General features: G+C 48.4%; 1 protein-coding gene across 1 annotated transcript in view; it reads left to right on the top strand.

Moving 5' to 3' along the window:
* The window catches only part of PDE4B (phosphodiesterase 4B), a gene marked incomplete at its 5' end in the record, with an annotated part of 152268 nt that overhangs the window by 99421 nt on the left and 31174 nt on the right, over positions 1-21673 (top strand).

Raw genomic sequence — 21673 nt, 5'->3', positions numbered from 1 at the left:
TAATCTCAGCCTTTCCAATAATTACATGCTTGGAGGGACTAATAAAGCTTCATTTTCACAGTGTGGATAGCTATCATTTCCTCTCCTGCTGGGTTATTTATTCTCAGGGGACACACAGAGTCCTGGACACTTCCAGATGAGGTTCCTCCAAACTTGTTAATGGGAGATGGAAACCTCTGATACAGAAACAAAACTGAACAACACAATCTTAAACTCCTTCTCTTTCTGTCACAGCCAGCAGGAATGCAGCTCATCACCTGATTTAAAGCTGGGTCTAACTAGGCTTTGAATTTGTGCCTGTGTGAAAAAAAAAAAAAAAATGTGGAAAATTTCCTAGGTTTTCCATAGAGCTGTTTATGTAAGTCAGACAATCTAATAATGAGGAGAGAATGCCCTTCCAGGAATTCTAGATTCATTTTCTTAACATGTTCCATGGAAAAAATCTCTCTAGACTTTTTAACACTTTGGGGATATTTTTCTACACTAGTTCCAAAGTGAGTTGTAGGACACTTGGTACTTTTTAGCTGATCCAGGGTTTAATGCTGGGAATACATAAAAATTCCTTTAGAAATGAAGTGTTTGACACACAGACCTGTGGAGTGAGCTTTGTGTTGCCTTGTAAAGGCTGGATTTTGGCCCCTCAAGTAAAAAGGTTTTTAAGAATCTTAACTGCTTTTAGGCGAAATCTTCACATCAAATTTTTAAAAATGGGTTGGATCATTACAGCTTCAGTAAATGATGACATTTTATAGATAAGATAAAGGAGATGCATTTTTGAGATTAATAGGAAATGGTGTGATTTCTTACATCAGACCAGCCAATTCTGGCATTATTGGTGGAAGGTCCTGGGGCTCTTGGTTAAATTCAGGTCACTGCCTTCCTCTGCCTCTTCACAGCTGCTGTCACTCTTGATGCCAGGCAGCAGAAAACAACCACAACCCTTGACTTTCTAAGGAAGTTTCCATTTAATTCAGCAAGAACAGAGACTTTTAAGGAATTTTTTTCAGTGTTTGCACCTTCTTTCACCCCCTTGATGGCTTCTGCTTTGGAAGTTATGAGCAGAAGCAGAGATTTTCCTGTCAGAACCCTTCCAGTTCTGTGCCAGTGGCTGAGAGGATGCAGAGTGTTTTTCCTGAAGGTTTTGCAGGAGGAAGCAGTCGTGTTTTGATTGGGACCAGGCTGCTCCACATCTCTCTAGATAAATGACTGTATTTGGAACAAACTGGGTTTAGATTCACAAGATTTGTTGAAACTTAGAATTGGATTTTAACCCTCCAAGGTCACCCATTGATTCATGGCTTTACCACAACCCACTGACATCACTGTGAGCATCTTGTGGATTTCTCCTTTGATTTGTCATTAATGGGGTGATTTATATCCTGTTCTGAGAAATGCAGAACTCAGGGTTTAAAGCAAAGGAGGCTGCATTAATGAAATTATCCTGGAGGGAGGCAAATTGCATCCAGCATTTGCACTGCAAGGAATACACGCCAGCTATTTACTCCAGCTGGAATATTCCAGGATTTTCCAAGCAACAACAGCCAAATCTGTTGCTGGTGTTGCATCACTGAGGACCCAGGCCCGTGGTGGAATAACTGAGCTGTGGTGAAATGAGGAAATTCTTTTTTTTGCTTTCATTTTCTTGAAGTAGTAAAACTTTTGGCCGGGTTTTTCCTGGGACAAAGGGCTTTGAGAGGCACTGCTGGTGTCACTGTGAATTTCAGAGCTTTCTTAACCTTGCAAGCACAGCCAGAGAAGGAAGGGGAATATGGATTGAACATCCTGTGTTTTGTCCTTGGTATCAGCTGAAGTAAATCTGGCAGATTTTTCCTGTTATTTTGTTATAAGCGCGGCTCACGGGAACGCACAAAATCGCTTTTATGAATTAACCCAGAAACCATAACATGGAAATACAAAGCCACAGCAGAAGTGCATCAGTCCTTAATGAGCTGGGCAGGATGGTGGGAATGCTGAGGAGTTCCTGCCTGCTGCATGGCATCCCAGCAGCTGTGCAGGGCCAGGGCAGCCCCCTCTGGGCTACAGGAGCAAGGAGAGGACTTTGTCACACACTGTCCCCAAGGGATCTTTCCCCTGAGGTTTCTTTCTCCTGTCCCACTTTTTGCTGAGCCTGGCCTCTGCCACAGTTACTTCTGGTGACCTTTGTGCCACCTTGGGCTCAGGAATCCATCAGTGCCTTCCCCTCTCCCCCCAGCTGTCCCCTCCCCTGGCCCCAGTGAAAGGTCTGCAGTTCCTACCCAATGATTCAACCAATAACACATTTAACCAGCAACAAGCCTGACTTTTCCTGCTTGGTTTTGTTCCTTCTTTCATATTTATGGCCCTCAGTGACCCTTATTCCCTCTGAATTAAATCACCTTTCACTGCCTACCACCATCAGCTGAAGCCTTTCATTCTCCCACAAATTTGGGACAAACTTTTCCCAACTTGTTGTCTTCCCACACCATCAATCCTGTGTCAGCCCATTCCTGTTTGATCCACTGCCACATCTAATGTCACCAGTGGTGACAGGAGCAAAGCACAGAGTTGTGGATCAAACAGCACCCGAGTTTTTCCCAGACTGTGGGAGGTTTGCAGAGACTCTTCTCAAGATGCCCTTGGATGCTCTCAGCACTGACTAATGACAGTTCTCCTCACAATTAATGGTAGACAGTTCTCCTCACAATTAATGACACAGTATTGCTGATCTGCTGCAGCCCCAGGCTCGGGGGGTGCAGCCCTTTGGGCTGTGTGACCCACAGCATTTCAGGGCTCAGGGGATTAAAGCTTTGTTCAAATTCCTCTCTGGGGATGGGAGGGAAGGCTCAGTGTTTTTCTTCCTTGTGCCTTAGCTGTGCTTTCCTGTACCTCGGCACGTTTGTCTGCACTTCTCACATGCCTTTACACGACCTCCAAACTCGTACTCTTTCATTTTTCCTGTGGGTGTAGGACGTACACAGACCCGTGCACGAAGCTTTGTGTAAAGCATAAACAAAGACTGGATAACGCTCATGCTGCTGAGAGCCCCGAGCTTTGGTAGGAGTTAAGGAGCCTTGTGCATCCAAGTGAGCTCTGGGTTACAAATATCTCTGAATCCCGAGTAATTAGCAGGGAGCTGCTGCTCTTGCACCATCCTCCTCTGCTTGGCACGTGCAGAACGGCTCTGGGCACACACAGAGGAGAGGATTCATTTTGAAATTCTGTTTCTTTGCTGAGAGTTCGGCTGAAGATTTGACCTTTAGATTTGGAGAGCGACCGAAAAAGTCAAATGGTTGTGGCGCTTTGTGCTTTTACAGGAGTGCAGAGGAACCGCGGGTTCCGAGCAGCTGAGCCGCGGGTCGCAGGCTGCGTGCACAATCGGAGCCTTGTTAGCACCTACAGATATTCCTTTTAAAGGATGCAGCGCAGGCACGATGCAGATTGTTCAGAAACCCACCCAAACCCCGTAAGAAATCAGGTAGATAATGAGCTTAATGAGAGGGCTGTGAGCGCCGCAGTGATTCTCGCCAGATGAAAAGAGCGTTTCAAAGGGAATTTCAGAGCGGGGCTGGGGCAGCATCCCGAGGCTCTCCGGGGGGAGTTCATTCCTGCCCGCACTCCGTTCCGCGTGTTGCGCCCGCCTGCCTCGAACACACCCCCCGAAAGTTGGACTCATGCATCTTAGTAAGTATTTCAGTTATGCTATTGACGTCAATGCAGTCATTAAATAGATTGCCGGCCCTCCCAGCAGCAAACCTGTGCCAAAGACCTACAGGCAGACACATTTTAAAAGAAGAACATCAGGTTTGCTTTTAGCATTTGGAGGGAATAAGGGAAAAGTTTCTTCTGAAGTCACCCTTTGCAATAAGGGTGGTTTTTTGCTTCATTTTCTGAGGCTCATTTTCGGTGGAGATAATTGCTGTGTTTTATTGAACACACGTTTATTGTGTTGCCGTGTGCATAAACGGCTCCAAACAAGACTAAAAAGTCATTTTTGTGACGGGCTCTGGATGACAAGTGACACTTGTTTCGGGTCCCCTGGCCAGATTTATTTGTGTATCAAGTGACAGGAGGCATTCAGGCAAACCTGCTTAGCCTTTGACTCCCGAAATCCTGCCAGGATTGATTTCATGACATCTATATAAGAAAATAGCCCTCATTTCTCCTCGGCAGGCTCTGAAGACACACAAGCTAATCACGACTCCATAGCAACAGATAAAAACTGTTTTCCCCTCCACCCCACCTGTGGATGTCACATGAAGATGCTCCACGTGCTGCTGCCATCAGGAGCCTGTCACTCCCCGGGGCCAGCTGCCTTCTGCAGCCGTGGGTGTGCAGGACTCCCTGAGCATTGCTGCTGGATTCCTGGGGCTGCCTGGGACAGCACTGACCCCATGGGAGAGACCCAGGGCTGGGGGCAGCATTCACCCCCTGGGAGAGACCCAGGGCTGGGGCAGCATTCACCCCCTGGGAGAGACCCAGGGCTGGGGCAGCTCTGCTCCCTGGGACAGCATTGACCCCATGGGAGAGACCCAGGGCTGGGACAGCTCTTCTCCCTTTTCCATTCAGGGATGGCTCCTGAGGGGCTGGTGATGCCTTGGTGGCTGCCTAAAACAGAGGCTAGGCAGAATTCAGATAATAAAAGCAGGTAATTATTAAAGGCTTTTGACAGGTACACCTTGGGCAGTCAGAAGCCTCCAAGGGGATACACCCATGGATGATGGTCACGAGTTTTTCATACAGTTATAGGTTTGGTCCGTTTACATATCAGGGGTTAATCCTCCAATTACAGCTTTGGGTAATGAAGTCATTTACTCTCAAGTTACCCTCCCAATTCACTGTTGCTGAGGCCTGGGACAGCGAGGTGCCCTTGAGTCCCTGTGTCTGTCCCGTTGTGTCCCTGTGTCTGTCCCGTTGTGTCCCTGTGTCTGTCCTGTTGTGTCCCTGTGTCTGTGCTATTGTGTCCCTGTGTCTGTCCTGTTGTGTCCCTGTGTCTGTCCCGTTGTGTCCCTGTGTCTGTCCCGTTGTGTCCCTGTGTTTGTCCTGGTGTGTCCCTGTGTCTGTCCCGTTGTGTCCCTGTGTCTGTCCCGGTGTGTCCCTGTGTTTGTCCTGGTGTGTCCCTGTGTCTGTCCTGTTGTGTCCCTGTGTCTGTGCTATTGTGTCCCTGTGTCTGTCCCGGTGTGTCCCTGTGTCTGTCCCGTTGTGTCCCTGTGTCTGTGCTATTGTGTCCCTGTGTCTGTCCCGGTGTGTCCCTGTGTCTGTCCCGTTGTGTCCCTGTGTCTGTGCTATTGTGTCCCTGTGTCTGTCCCATTGTTTCCCTGTGTCTGTCCCGTTGTGTCCCTGTGTCGGTGCTGGTGTTTCCCTGTGTCTGTCCCATTGTGTCCCTGTGTCTGTCCCGTTGTGTCCCTGTGTCTGTGCTATTGTGTCCCTGTGTCTGTCCCATTGTTTCCCTGTGTCCTTCTGTCTGTCCTGTTGTGTCCCCATGTCCTGTGGTGTCCCCGTGTCTGTCCCATGGTGTCCCCGTGTCTGTCTGTCCCCATGTCTGTCCTGCTGTGTCCCCATGTCTGTCTGTCCCTCTGTGTCCCGGTGTCTGTCCCTGTGTCCCTGGCCCCACTCTGCTCCCATGGCGCTGGTTGTGAGAGGTGCCCGCAGACAATGGGCTGTGCCATGGGTGACAATGGGCTGTGCTATGGGTGACAGTGGGGCTGTGCCATGGGTGACAATGGGGCTGTGCCATGGGTGACAATGGGCTGTGCCATGAGTGACAATAGGGCTGTGCCATGGGTGACAATGGGCTGTGCTATGGGTGACAATGGGCTGTGCCATGGGTGACAATGGGGCTGTGCTATCACTGACAATGGGGCTGTGCCATGGGTGACAATGGGGCTGTGCCATGGGTGACAATGGGCTGTGCCGTGGGTGACAATGGGGCTGTGCCATGGGTGACAATGGGCTGTGCCGTGGGTGACAATGGGGCTGTGCCATGGGTGACAATGGGCTGTGCCGTGGGTGACAATGGGCTGTGCCATGAGTGACAATGGGCTGTGCTATCACTGACAATGGGCTGTGCTATGGGTGACAATGGGCTGTGCCATGGGTGACAATGGGCTGTGCTATGGGTGACAATGGGGCTGTGCCATGGGTGACAATGGGCTGTGCCATGGGTGACAATGGGGCTGTGCCATGGGTGACAATGGGCTGTGCTATCACTGACAATGGGCTGTGCTATCACTGACAATGGGCTGTGCACAGGGTGACAGTGGGGCTGTGCCATGGGTGACAATGGGCTGTGCCATGGGTGACAATGGGGCTGTGCCATGGGTGACAATGGGGCTGTGCCATGGGTGACAATGGGCTGTGCCATGGGTGACAATGGGGCTGTGCCATGGGTGACAATGGGGCTGTACCATGGGTGACAGTGGGGCTGTGCCATGGGTGACAATGGGCTGTGCCATGGGTGACAATGGGGCTGTGCCATGGGTGACAATGGGCTGTGCCATGGGTGACAATGGGCTGTGCTATCACTGACAATGGGCTGTGCCATGGGTGACAATGGGCTGTGCCATGGGTGACAATGGGGCTGTGCTATCACTGACAAACAGCCCGAACCGAGCAAAACCACCCAAACCAGGCACCTGGCGGGTTGGGTTATTTTGTTTTAGGTCTCAGGGATTTATTTATTTTATCCTTAGGGATAACCATTGTCTCTCTGGCTGAGTCCTTTCAGCTTCCATGTCCCAGCATTGCTGGGAATTGCAGCCCCCAGCAGCAGCTCAGCCCCACAGCTCTGGGAAATATCGAAATTTCTAAATTTCTCCTTCCTCCCCCAGGCTGAGCTCAATGCAGAGTGTCCTGGGCACACCAGGGAAGAGGGATCCAAAATCCAAACAGAGACATTCCCAGGGACATGCACTGCTCAAATCCCACAGCCTCCCCTAAGGCCAAAGCTGTGTCCTCCTGCAGGATCTGATTCCCTGCAGAAGTTGCTTTCTCCTTGTGTTTTGAAAAGTGTTTCCAGCCTTGTGCTGTGATTCTCAGCAGCTAAATGGTTTGTTCATAGTTCAGCAGGAATTCTCAGATTTTTTTCTGTATTTATTCATCTTGCTGGGAGCAGGGGTTGGTTCCAGGCTGGAGGGGAATATAAAGAGGGGAAAGTTCTGTTCCTGAAGGACAGAACTGGAATTTGCTGTTCCTCTGCAGGGACATTCTGCTCACCAAGCCTAACTCTACAGTTACAAAATAACAATGACAAAGATGAAAATCTTCAGAGCTTTAAAAACTAAGGTGAAATTAAAAGAGTGAGCAAAGAGTTGTTCTGGAACTTTCCCCTCTATTCCATATGGAATTGCATCCATTCTGATTCACACTCAGCAGTTGCCAAACAGTGACACTGAACAATGAACATATTGATCATTTCAATGTTCAAATCCCCCAGAAATGTGCTGCTTTTATCACCAGTTTCATCTCCTGATGAGCTAAAAATGATTTTTAGCCAAGCAAGGTGTGCTAATTAAATTAACCATCGTTGTGCAAGAGGGGAGGAATGTTACACTAAGAGTTAATGAAACATTTCATTGTCATATTTGCTCCAAGAAGTGCCTCTAAATGACAGCCTTAAGGATGCTATAATTGCAATACCTTTTTTACAGAAAGGAAACAGCTGCTAATTATTTATGGTTATTAATCAAACCTGTCAGTTTATTCAAAGTTCATTCAGTTCACTGTAAATATGTATGATTACCAGCATTTAAATGTTTTAAGCAGTAGCCTTTAAAAACTATTTAAATACACCTCTCCCTGTGGGATGTATTCTCACATCTGAAGGTAGCATTGATTTGCTTTGCTGTGCATTCAAGCACAGAATCATTTTAGGAATTCAGAATAATAATTTAAAAACCCTCCAAAATCCTGCAGGGTGTTGATTTGACAATTAATATATTTTGATTTTGCAATCAGGACTGTGACAAACATGAGCCAGGAGCAGGATCTGACCCAAGCTTTGCTGGGATCCAAAGTCTATTTTTCAGTGCTAAGAAACTCCATGGTTAAATTGAATTTTAAGGGAACTGTGCATTTTAATGTAGATATTCCAGTATAAATATCCTGCTGTCAGAAATCTCCCTTTTCCAGGAGCAAATTAATCATCTGTGCGTGCCAAACTCCCCCACCACACCTTCACACTCTTCAAAAGCTTTCAGAAACAGACTTTTTCCCTGGACCTCAAAAGCCTCCAGCTTTGGAGAGAGGCTTTGGCTGCAACTTGCCAGGTCCTTGGAGGATATTCCAGACATCCCAATTTCCATCCCCAGTGGGTCCAATCCAGTCAGAATTTTTGTGTCTTGAGTATGTTCAGGGAGGTTTGTCAGGTTTAGCACTTCATAGCAAAATGCTTCTGAAATGTCACATTTTACAAGCACTGTCTTTTTCTTTAAATACCAGATATTAGGCTGACAAAATTAGGAGTTGGTCAGGGCAATCTTTGTGTTCTCTGAAAAACCAGGGGAGAATTCTGGGAAGTGGAAAAGCCAGCCTGTTTTCCTGTGCCTCTTCCCTCCCTCCCTGCCTCATTCCCAGTACAAATTTTACAAGAAGTGACCCAAAATCGTGTCCCTGCTGCTGCAGACTGGAGAACAGAACGTTTGGATCCTTGCTGGGAGCATTTGTGCTGCTCTGGGACAGCCCAGGAGGATGTGGGATAATGTCTGTTCTGTGGGGATTGTCACTGGGCACAGCATGGGGCCAGTCCTGCAAAGAGAATTCCCAGAATAAACACACACAAGTGCAGGGTTTGTTGGAAATGGACTTTGCTGGCATTTGACAGCTGTGAAATGTTTTCTTCCCTTTTCTTCCCTCTTGAAGAAGAGAACTCCAGGGAGGAGTTCCCAGTTGAACTGGAGTGTTTCTGGTTTAGTCTTTATGGGACAGCATCCCCATCCAGCTCCTCCTCAAATACTGCTGGGCCCCCATCTGAATTTCATCTCTTTGGGCAGGGTATTTCCCAAAATTCCTCTTGCAGCTGCTTGGGTTTCAACTCTATTGCACAGAATTTTCCAACATTTCCATCCCCTACCAGTGGGAAAATCCCATGCAGGTAAAAGCCAAAAAAAAAAAAGCTGCTCCTTACCCTCCCTGGGTCAGGAAGGAGGAACCCAAGCAGAGATGCTGCTCACACCACATTTTCCAGCAGCTGCTGCTGCCTCTTTTGTAACACTTGAAAATGTGGCTCTGAGTGCTGCTAGAACAGCTCCTGCTGCACATTGCCTCCAGTGGGGAGTCATGTGCTGAATTCCACCCAAACTGTGGGAGTTGTGCTGGGTTTCCTGCAGAATTCATGGCACTGTGAGTGACAGCACAGAGACCTTGGCCAAGGCTGACACCAGGTGCCTCTGGTGCTGCTGAGTGTAAGAAGTTCTGGAAAATAAGAGTATAAAACCTAGAGCAGGAAAAGCAGTGCCTGGAATAATCCCCAGCAGTTCAGTGGGGAACATTTCCATTTCCATGGCTGTTCAATCTGATATTTGAACTGGAATTGTTAATAAGAGGTGCTTTTGATGCTGACATTTTGATTTCCTTGAACTCAGATCGAGGTGCTTAAATCAATGTATTCTGAGGGCTTTAATCAAATGTTTTTTAAGGCTGTTCTTAGCTCTGCTGGCTGCAGAGGTTACACTTTCAAGGCTGCCTGTCATTACTGGGTCACATCTGTCCCCATCTCCCCCTTCCAGGCTTCTCTGTGGTGGAAAAAATCCTGATTTGGGCCAGTACTAACCCCAGGTTTAAGGAATGTTGTCATACAGGACTCAGAATCCTCACATTTGGCTTAAACAGTCCAGATCTAGGAAAAAAAACCTACAAAAAAAATTAATATCTGGTGTTGTATAACACCAAATTCTGATTGTGGATAACCAGGGAATGAATCTGATGTTGTTCCCTGGTAATTTCAGGGAAAATACAGTCCCATGCCCCAAAAGCACCTTTTAAACAAGCCAGGGTGTGCTGGCCTCAGCTCTCAGGTGGAGATCAGCACGTGCAGGGTTTAATATGGAACATTAAAAGCTGTCAAAACAAAGGATGCTGCTCTGGAGGCTCCTGCCATCTCCCTCTTCCTCCCCACCCCATCCCCCTGGGACTCACTGTGTGATTTTCAGCAGATTATTCCCAAAGCTCTGCCTGCACTGGGGGAAACAGAGAGGCCAGTGAGTCACCAGCAGTGCTCTGAGGGAGGTGAACACCCAGGATTAGCTCTGCTGCAATTTGGGCATTTGGGGCTCCAGGCTCACCCCAAAATCTGAGTTATTTAATGGGGCAGGGGTGGACAAAACCTGAGTGGTTTTGGGGAGCCACCACCCAACTCACAGACAAAATATTTTGGATTTTTAAAAGGTGGAGAGTTGTGGGTTGTGAAATTGAGATTGTCCAGGGCTTTGCTGCACAGCCCAATCCAAACAGGACATTTTCTGCAACATTCTGCATTCTGGGGTGACTCTGCTCCCTGCAGAGATCCCTGGATTTCAGCTGGGGGAGGACAGTCCCTGGCATTTCACTGGGAGGCACAGAGTTCAGCTGAGGTGAATCACCAAGGTTGACATTTCCCCCCTGGGTAAATAAAATAAAATACCAATTGGAGGAAAACAGATTAAAATCCCAAACTAAAGCAGGTTTTAAGCTGCCATCCTAAAGGATAATGCTTTAAGTAATTACATTTAGCCATGAATAAAACACCAGTTTGTTATATTTTATAATTAATATAATTGAAATGGTCACTCAGAATGTGAGGGATGATTTTCTGTCCTTTCTGTGGTTGAGCAAGGCATGGGACACAAAGGGTGTCTTAAAGAATTCCTATGGATTATAGCTGGGATGTTTCCTGAAACCACATTCTTAACTTTCATATTGAGAAACTTCAGGAAATTAAATTGAGAGGAAATCCAGGCAAATTTAGTGTTAAATTGTGACCTTTTAACCTTCCCAGAAGCCAAGGAACCTGATTTAAACAGGTTCCAACATTTTACCAGTGGCCTGTTCTCTGTGGGATGTGGGCAGCCTTGCTCTGCCCCTTATTTAACATTTCTGAATAATTTTCCTCATGAAGAGCTAAGGATTGTGAATAATCTTGGTCTTTGCATCCAGTGCCAGTGGCCAGGTGGAGTTTTTCAGGTAGATCTGGCTTTGAACTTCCAGGATTCATCCCTGAGGTTCCTCCTCCATTTCCTACCCTAGCATTTATTTCACCACAAAGGACTTTCACTCTCGGCAGACTCTTTAGACCCAGAAGTTTTATTATCTCCAGCTTAAAACCCGATTTAATGGCTCCAGACAGATCTGGGGATGAAAACACCCCCTGGATTTGGGGGCAGATCCGAGGCAGGAGCTTTGCTGGGGCTTTGGCAGACCCTTGTGAAGGGTGACACAGAGCAGAGCCCTCCGTGTCTCAGGCTCCGGGGTTGTTTTTTCCTCTGCTCAAGCTCAGATCGTTGCCCTGCGGTTTGCCTGGGGAGTTCCTTCCGTGCCCTGGGCCTCTCGTGAAAGTCACCTGGGGGTTTCAGGGGAGGAGGAGGTTCTGGGGCACCTGCAGGGGTGCAGGAGGTGTTTTTGCACAGGATGGAGGAGTTTGGGATGGGGAGAGCCCCTCTCCATCTCCCGGCAGGAACCCTCAATCCTCGGCCATGCTGTGGCTGAGCCAGCTCCAGAGCCGGAAACCGTCCAGCCACAACAGCCCGGGATGCTGCCCCACCTAATTAAGGCTGTTGAAAGGCAGGGCTAATTAGTTTAGGTGGAGCAGCTCGTTAGCACAAGGATGTTGCTTCCAGGATCCAAGTTGGTTTCCCCGCACGTGTGAGCTCCCCAGCGCTCTCCCACATGCAGCAAATGGGGTAATGCAGGGCCCAGGTAGATCCAGGTGGTACCAGGTCATTGCAGCATCATATCCTGGCTTTTCCAGGCCTTTCTCACCCTCCTGCACTCACGTGTGCTCGGCGAGAAAAACACTTCTGCTCACACTGCAAAATGTTCTTGCCGTGACCCAGCTTGGCCTCGTTTAGTTAGAGGAACAAAAACACAACGTGGGCACTGTGTGATTGGCAGGAAGGTGGGATTGGAGTTTGAAATGCTCAGCTCAGCTCTGGGGCTGGGCTGGAGCCTTCCTTCCCACCCAGCCCATCTCCATCCCAGGCTCTTTTCGCTGCTCTTTGGGACCATGTGGAGTAAAGCTGTGATGGGGCTTCATTTACAAATCCACCACGACCTTGGAAAATTTGTCTTCAGCAATGTGTTCAATGCGTGTTAAATTCCCTACACAAAAATTCCCCGTGTTCTCCTGGCAGCTCCCTCCCTTGTGAGCACTCTCCATCTTCTGAACTTGTTGGAATTCCTCTCTCGATTCCTATTTTTCCCCCTGACTTGTGATCGAGGCAAGAATCCTCCAGGGCAAGGAGGAATCAGCGCGGTCAGTCAAAGGATAATGTGCCAAACCCCGAGATAAAGTTGGAACTGAGGAATCTTCTTGGATTAGAATCCACCTCCCTTCCATTTCTGCTTCTCCCTCTCGGTGGACCGGGGAATTCCTACTATGCAGGCAAATCCCATTCCCGGATTCCCCGGTGATGGCGCTGCTAAATGACATCTGACAGGATGCTTCCTGCATTTTGTTACTTCCAGCTGGCACCACGAAAGCACTGTCACTTACCCCTCTGATTTGTGGCACCTGCATTGTTCCCTGCGGGGGAAGGACACTGGGAACGGGATTACCCTGTGGTAAAACCATCCCACCCTACAGGAGATGCTATCTCCACTCGAAATCCTTCCTCAGAACGTCTCCAGTTTTCCTTCCTCGTTAGCATTTCAGATTAAACCTTTAGGCTTATCTCCACATCAGAAATTACTTCTCTGGGAAGCTTCATCAACTTCTATCAGGCACCTTTAGGTGCTCTTGGTGTTCACGCCTCGTTTTGGCACCTCATTGCCATGAGAAAGGTGCAGTGGAGCTTGGCTTTGGGAATCTGGAGCTTTCATCTCTTCCTGCAGCATCTTCAAAGCTCAGCTTTACAGGGCTGAGGTACAGCTGGATGCATTAAAACACACAAAATGGATGTAAAAGTGGTTTTTTGAGTTTGATTCAGGAGGTTTTTATTCCCTGCTCCTTTCCAAGGGTTCCCAGTGCTCTGTTGGAGATGTTGGTGTTTATTGGGTGGGAATGAAGGTGAAACATCACTGCAGCTCAGGGCCTTCACTCCCAGCAACATTTGGGATTTTGGAAATACAATACCTGAGTAGCCCCATCTGTGCACTTTTCAGTCAGTTTTAAGGTGTCTGTGGGGGTGTCCCAGTGTCTTCCTGAAAAATACAGCAACTCCTCCATCAGTTCAGAGCTTCTGTTGTTTGATGCAGCTGCTGGGCTTATCCCAGTGCTTTTCCTGCCTCCTGGTTGCCTTGTCCATGTCACCTGCTCTCCCAGAAGGGACATCCCTGCTCTCTGGGAGGGGTGATGCTGTTGGCACTCAGTGCCCTGCTGCCCACCCCAGGACCTGGCTGGTGCCACTGAGGGGCTGCTCCTTTCCCCAAACTGGAGATAAGGAGCCACAATCAGCACTGTGCACGAATTGCTGGGCAGCTCTGGCTCCTCTGACAGTCACTGGGCTGGCACTGGTGGCCTTGGTGACCCGATTCTCATGACCTGGGTGGTGATCCAGCACCCCAGCCAGTCCAGGTGGGTGCAGGGCTCTGCAGGTTTGGCCAGTTCTGCCCTAACCAGCTTCCTCCCCACTCCAGGCTGACCTCTTGGGATGAGCACCCTGGAAATGCTTCACTTCTGCTCCCAAACACCCCATGGCTGCTGCCCTGCTGTCACCTGGGGTGGGTTACAGGAACTGGGATCAAACTGGGACTGGCCAGCACCAGGGCTCTGCAAGAACTCCTCTGTTTGCTGCCCACTCCTGCTTGCTCTCAAGGCTCTGTCACTGTCATGAGATTCATTTCATCCTGTTTCAGCCACCTAAAAATTATAGACCAGTCTTAAGTGATGGCTGCTTTTTGAAGAAAAGCTCAGGAGCAAACCATCCTGTTGTGCAGGAAGATCAGGAATTCCAGTGGGAGCCAACTCGGTGAAGCAAGGAGCTTCTCAGAGAGTCAAAATGCAAGAAAAGAGCAGGAAAAGAGTAAGAAAGACTGGGAGCAAGGGAGAAATGGAAAATTTTGGGAATGTGGAGTTGATGGAGCTGTGAGTGGTGAGGAGACTCCAGTGAGGGAATGGAGTAGGGAAAGAAAATACAGAAAAAAAGTGTTAATCCATGGGTGAAACAACCTGATGATAATTGTACAAGAAAAAACAAAATAGTCAGTGGGGTTTTTGCCTCAGTCTTCATCCCCCAGCCTGTTTGGGAACACAAGGATGGAGGACAAGGAGGGAGCAGCAGGCTGGGGATGAGCTAGAGGAGGTGGAGGTGTCCAGTCCACACCAGTGGACAAGAGCCAGGCTGGAAGGGCTGTGAGGTCAGTGTGAGTCCCATGAAAATTGTGCTGCTTAGGAAGGGGGCAACAGGAAAAAGGAGCATCTTTGGGAAGGGTGGAGCAGGTATGGGCAACTCTGGAGTGTCAGAACCTTCTCATCAGGAAAAAGGAGCATCTTTGGGAAGGGAGGAGCAGGTATGGGCAACTCTGGACTGTCAGAACCTTCTCATCAGGAAAAAGGAGCATCTTTGGGAAGGGTGGAGCAGGTATGGGCAACTCTGGACTGTCAGAACCTTCTCATCAGCAAGAGGGTGATGAGGCTCCTCTGGAGTTTATTTCCAAACACATGGAGGAAACTGGGGATGGTGGATGCAGAGTTGCCAAAGGCTGGCCCTGGGGGACATGGGGTGTGCAGGGGCCCTTGGGCACATTTCCCACAGCATTCCCACCTGGCAGGGCTGGAGCCCAGGCTCCCAGGGGTGAGGGTTGTGTCCAGCTGCTGACAGGAGCTCTGGGTGTCCCTGCAGCTGCTCCAGCTGGTGCTCAGCTGGGATGGTGCAACTCTTTTAAATCTTCTTTTTCTTTGACAGGGTTAGGGTTGAATGCATGAGAGATGGTAATTCTGGTTGGGACTTAGATGTTTATTAGTTCTTATCTATATTATAAACCATGAGTTCAACAGCACTTCAAGCTAACAAGCTAAAAATGGAGCTCTATCTCTCTCTTTACAGGGTGTTTTAAGGCCTAATGATCCAATTAAGAAATACCAAAAAAAATTATTTTTTTAACCCAATAACCAACCACCCATGACCCACAATGTGGAATTTTCTATCCAATCATAAAATATCATCTAGACCCATGAAGAAGAAGGAAACTCTACCCTAAAACCTCCATCTTGCTTTCTATATATTACTACATTCTAAGAGTTCAAATTATAATTTTTTTCACGCTGTGATATTACACACTTCTATTCAAACTACCCACCCATGATCCTAATTCTATCACTCAATTTTGGAAGACTTCTCCATGGCTCAGGTTAAATGCAGTGTTCTTTTGGGGGTCAGTGCCTGTCAGCACAGAAAGTGTGAAATTCTCATTTTCCAGGGCTGACTCAGACTGCCCTGGCACTGGGGCTGCCCAGCCACTGCAGGATCCTGCCCTGCTGGAGCCCCTGCTGCCTTCCTGCCATGCTGCAGCCCTGGGGGGTTGTGCATCCAGGGGCTTTTTCCTTCTTCATGGTGACAGGACCTGGGGCTTCTTCCTTCTTTCAGCCATTTTTGTGCCATTCCCTGTATCCAGGAGTTTTTTTCTTCTCCTCTTCATTCCCCATGGTGACAGAATCTGTGTCTTCTTCCTTCTTTCAACCATTTCTGTGCCATTCCCTGCATCCAGGAGTTTTTTTTCCTTCTTTTTATTCCCCATGATGAAAGAATCTCTGTCTTTTTCCTTCTTACAACCACTTTTGTGGTATTCCTGCATCCAGGAGGATTTTCCTTCTCCTCTTCACTCCCCGTGGTGACTGACAGAACCTGTGTCTTCTTCCTTCTTAAAACCATTTTTGTGCCATTCCCTGCACCCAGGAGGATTTTCCTTCTTTTCATTCCCCATGATGGCAGAATCTGTGTCTTCTTCCTTCTTTAAATCATTTCTGTGCCATTCCCTGCACCCAGGAGGATTTTCCTTCTTTTCATTCCCCATGGTGACTGACAGAACCTGGGTCTTCTTCCTTCTTTCAACCACTTTTGTGGCATTCTCTGCATCCAGGAGGTTTTTCCTTCTTCTTTTCATTCCCCATGATGACAGAATCTGTGTCTTCTTGTTTCTTTCAACCATTTCTGTGCCATTCCCTGTATCCAGGAGGTTTTTCCTTCTTCATTTCATTCCCTATGATGACAGAATCTGTGTCTTGCTTCTTCCAACCATTTCTGTGCCATTCTCTGCACCCAGGAGGATTTTCCTTCTCCTTTTCATTCCCTGTGCCTTCTCCTGGTGAGACACCTCCTCCTGCTTCCCAGAATCTTCCAGTTTGGACCTGGCTGTGTGCTGGCTGTTCTTGGCTAGTGCTGTTTAATCACTGCTGTGACGTCCTCAGCAGCTCTGGAGCCGTTTTCCTTGGGGCTGACTTTTCCCAGCAGCTGGAATGGTGTGTCCCAGAAAGGACCTGTCTTTAATTAGGGAACTTAGAATGCCAGGCTCCTCAGTAATCAAAAAAAGAAAAAAAAAAAAAAAAAAAAAAGTTCATTTTTCCTGCTCCCTGTTGTTTGGAAAAGAGAAAAGAAAATAAAAATGCCCCCCAAAATCTTGGCTGCATTCTGCCAGAGGCTGTTGCTGATGTCAAACACTCTCATCCCCAGTTTTAGTTTCCCACATTATTCCTGGCAGCTCCAGCTCACTCATTTCCTGGCATTTTTCGCAATTAGCAGTAGAAAGCTTTCACTTCATTTTTTTTTTTTTTTTGTCTCTATCTTCCCCTCTCATCTCTGAGCCCAGCCTGAATACAGGCCCCATTGTTCCTGCTGCTTTGGAACCCCTGTTAGGATTTCATCCTTGTTCCCCACAGCTGGAGCTCCTCCAGTGCCAGCTCCTCAGTGACCCCCTGGCAGTGCCATCCATCCATCCATCCATCCATCCATCCATCCATCCATCCATCCATCCATCCATCCATCCATCCATCCATCCATCCATCCATCCATCCCCTCTCTCTGCTGGGATCCCACTCCCAGCCCTTTCTGCCCACACCTCTGATCAGCACCAGCTCACAGAGACAAATCTACATTTCCTAAGGGCTTTTTTTGCTCGGCAGAATAACTGTGGGACAGCTCATCTGCATGCAGCATTCCCAGCTCCTCATCCAGCAAGGAGCCCTTCCTCACCCCTGCAGGTGTGAGAAACCTGAGAGGGGACAGCTCGAGTGACTGGTCGGACTGGAGTCCCAAAAATACCCCCAGGGGAGGAGGGCAGGCTCGGCCATTTGTTGGGGAGTTGCTCAAGATCCTGGTGGCTCCACCTGTTCCTCAGCACATCTGCACTTATCCCTGCCTCAGATATAATTAGGGCTGGTGGGAGCAGGGAGGTGCAGCTCAAAGCTCTGGGCTTCACATGGATTTTGGTGTCTCCTGGTCCAGCAGTGTCTGTGGAAGGAGCTGGGTGCTCCATCATCCTCCTTACGTGGGTTTGGTGCTCTGAAAAAATAAAAAAAAAAAGCTGGGAATGCATTCAGTGGATTCCCTGCATGTTGGAAAGTGCATGGGGGATCTAGAAAAGAAATCCTAATGACAGGATTTTCTCAGTGTTTGCAGTTTGGGAGGTGGTGCTGGAAGATTTGGACATTCATTGCAGATTTGAAATGAATCCTGGGGTTTGTGCTCTGTGCCTTTGGTTGTTTCCCACCTGGATTTCCAAATCTGTCCAACAGAAAGGATTTCCACGGGAATATTTTCTGGATCTGCTAGAACAATGCTTTAATTCAAGGAAACAGCTCTCAGAATGCACTAACAGGATACATTAAACAAATAAATCACTGGGTGTCAGTGATTCCCTCAGCATTGTGAGGGATAAATATGTAAACATGTCCACACGATCTGTGAGCAACCACAGCTCCATTAGGGAAGGCAAAGGGTGAATGGCTCCAGCCTGCACAGGCCCTTCCCATCAAGTCCTGGCACGTCCTGTGTTGATAAACCTGTTTTACTCAACGTGCTCCAGGGTTTTAGAGTGATGCTAGGCACTGGCAGTAATTAACGTGGGGCAATATTCCTGCTAATGAACCTCGTGCTGGGGAGGTGAAATAGCCATTTTCTGGCACTGCTTGGTAATTAATGTGGGGTGATATTCCTGCTAATGAGCCTCGTGTTGGGAAGGTTGAAGAGCCCTTTTCTTCTGGGGAATGGGAGGGTTTTGGTCATCTGGATCTGTGGGGCTTTTATCTGAGCCATGGCTGTGTGGGTGCCTTGGTAAATCACTCTGAGCACCCTCCTCCTTCTCCTTCTCCTTCTCCTCCTTCTCCTCCTTCTCCTTCTCCTTCTCCTTCTCCTCTTCCTCCTCCTTCTCCTTCTTCTCCTTTTCCTTTTTCTCCTTCTTCTCCTCCTTCTTCTCCTCCTTCCCCTCCTTCTTCTCCTTCTTCTTCTCCATCTCCTTCTTCTCCTTCTCCTTCTCTTTCTCCTTCTCCTCCTCCTCCTTCCCATTCCCCTCCCCTGGCCCTTCCACATCCCTTCTCCATCTTCTTTTTCTTCTCCTTCTCCTTATTTTCTCCTCCTTCCCCTTCTGCTCTTCCTCCTCCCTCTCCCCATCTCTTCTCCATTTCCTTCTCCTGCTCCTTCTCCTTCCCTTTCTCTCCTCCCTCTTCTCTCTCCTCCCTTTTCCTGCCCTCTCTCCTGCCCCAGGGGTTCAGATCCCACAGTTCCCAGTTGGGATCAGCTGCTGGATCAGTTGGGATGGGTGTCCCACACAGGGAGCCTGTCCCACCTTCCCCTGCACCAGCTCTTAGTCACAGCAGCCAAGGAGTGAGGAATGCAAATGAGGCCTTCAATGGCATTAATGAGCTCTATCAGCTCCCAGATAATCACCTGCCATCCATGTGATCTACTCCAGCATCTGCCTGCTCTTCTCAGTCCTTTGTGTTGTCTGCAATAATGACAGCAATTGGCATCATCCATAATAAATAGAGAATAATTAAAAGTAGGCTGGTTTAAGGTCCTCTGATGAATGCAATCTCTGGGATTGTGTCCTATGGCATCACCTGGGAATTAGGGACATTTTAAAATTGAATATATTTTCTAGTTGGGAGTCTGTGCTGTCACACTTTTCCTGGAGCAGAGTTTTCCTGCACCAGGATAAACATTTCCACCTTCCCATACACATCCACAAGGACTGCAGAATCCTCCTCTGGCCCAAGAGGTGCAGCTCAGCTTCCCAAATCTGCTCCCTCTTCACCCAGTTCCCTATCAGGGAGGGAACCATTTTCCCCTGTAACACTTGGATTTTAATCTTTGGGGCTTTATGAGTGTTTGTCTGCTTTAGGTTTTGTTGAATTTTATCAGCTTGCCCAACACTGGGGGAACATCTCAGTGCCACACAGGTTTTGGGAATAAATCCAACATCAAAACCTTTCCAAGGCAAAAGGGAGCAACTGCTCTTATTAATTTTCATTTTAGAGGAGCAGATTTTATCCTGAGTCTAAATTGTTGAGGTGAGGTTTAGATAGAGTGATAATATGTTATTAAATCAGTTGGAATCACTGGAAAATGGCTTTGGTGACCTTGAGCCTCAGCTGTTGTTGCTTCAAAGGCAGCTGGAGCTTGGGCTGGGAAGAACAGCCCCAAACACTGAAGAACTTTATAAATAGTCCCAATTTATGGCAGCCAGGATGCAGTGAAGAGTAAATAACTTGGGAGATGTCTTATGGCACTGTAAACATGTGGGATAGGATGGACAGATTGAGCAAAGTGGGGAAAACTGCTGTAAGCTGCTTTTAACCTTCCCTGTGAGAGTTTCTCTTGGAATATTTGGCAGAGTCTGTCAGGGTTCTTTGTTTTGTTTGGTTTGGTTTGGTTTGGTTTGGTTTTTTTTTTTTTAAGTCTTAAGTTCCACATGCCCAAAGTTTACAAGGAAAGTTGTGATCCAACAGAAGGAATTCTTCTTTTTCCTTGCAGAAGTGGAAATGAAGACTTTCACCCAGTACAGTGAGCCCACAATTTGATCTTTAACAGTTGATGAGAGCTGAGTTTAAAAAGATGTTGGCAAATATTTGTCTTTAACATTTCTCATCCACCAAGTTGGACAATAACTCAGTCCCACTGGGAATATTCCTCCTACTGAGTTTTTTTGGCAGCTGGAAAGGGAACTTCAGCTGCTCCCCAAGTTTTTTAATCCACCTGGATGGGATGTGGAGTTTTGTCCTTAAAACTCTTGTGGCTTTATGGCCTTTGCACTTTCTGGCAGGAGAAGTTTTAATTTATCAGGAGCTTTTATTTATCAGGACTGGGGTGACAAGAGAGAATCATGAGGCAATCAGGAGGGAGAAAATAAACCCCACTTGAGATGTTGGCATTTGGATCTCCTCTCCAAATGTTTCCTGGCTCAGTTCATGTCCTGCCTCAGCTGAGGGCAGAGCCACCAACCCCTCCTGCAGGCTGGGGACCCTCTGCCCACCCTCCTGCCTTGCTGTGGCACTTGGGGACGTGATGGGGACAGTTTGTGGGTTAGGAGAGGAACTCTGGAGCTGCAGATAACAATGGCCTGGTGCTCAGAGCCCTGCAGGCACCCAGGGGTGGCACAGATGGGACCTGGGGCAGCCAGAGCTGAGAGTTTGTCCATTAACCCCCTCCCCACCTGTGACACTTCAGGGGCCTCCTGGTGGAGGGTGTGCTTGTCCTTATACTGAACTACTCTAGGAAAGAGGGTGTTCCCCAAAACCTTTCACTTTCTAAATATTCAGGGGTGAAAAAAGGCCTCAAATCCTTATTGATGAGCAGCTCTCACTTCTCCCCCTTACCCAACACAACTCAAATCATGGGGGCAGTTTTGAGCCCCTCATGACATGAAGGACCTGGAGGGACTGGAGGGTGTCCAGGGAAGGGAATGGAGCTGGGATGGGGCTGGAGAATCCCTGAGGGGATAGGAAGGGGCTGGAGAATCCCTGAGGGGCTGGGAAGGGGCTGGAGAATCCCTGAGGGGATGGGAAGGGGCTGGAGAATCCCTGAGGGGCTGGGAAGGGGCTGGAGAATCCCTGAGGGGCTGGGAAGGGGCTGGAGAATCCCTGAGGGGCTGGGAAGGGGCTGGAGAATCCCTGAGGGGCTGGGAAGGGGCTGGAGAATCCCTGAGGAGATGGGAAGGGGCTGGAGAATCCCTGAGGGGCTGGGAAGGGGCTCAGGCTGGAGAAAAGGAGGCTCAGGGGGAATTTCTGGCTCTGCACAACTCCCTGCCAGGAGGGGACACTGGGGGGATTTGGGATCTGGGAACAGGGACAAGGACAGGAGGAGAGGGAACAGCTCAGGCTGGGCTCAGGTTGGATATTTGGGAATATTCCTTCCTGGAAAGGTTGTCCAGCCCAGGGCAGTGGTGAATCCCCACCCCAGCAGGATTTAAAAGTGGATGTGGCACTTGGGGACAGGGGCAGGGGTGGCCTTGTCAGTGCTGGTTGGACTGATGGTCTGAGAGAGATTTTCCAATCCAAGCAATTGTTTGAGAAAAAGAGAACACAGAGATGTCAGTAAGTGGGAAAAAGCCTCTAAAAAAGGGCTGCAAAGTCACC

Source organism: Erithacus rubecula (assembly GCF_903797595.1).
Source record: "Erithacus rubecula genome assembly, chromosome: 10".
Classification (NCBI taxonomy): domain Eukaryota; kingdom Metazoa; phylum Chordata; class Aves; order Passeriformes; family Muscicapidae; genus Erithacus; species Erithacus rubecula.
Note: the sequence above shows the minus strand (reverse complement) of the source record. Positions and strands in the feature narration are given on the sequence as shown.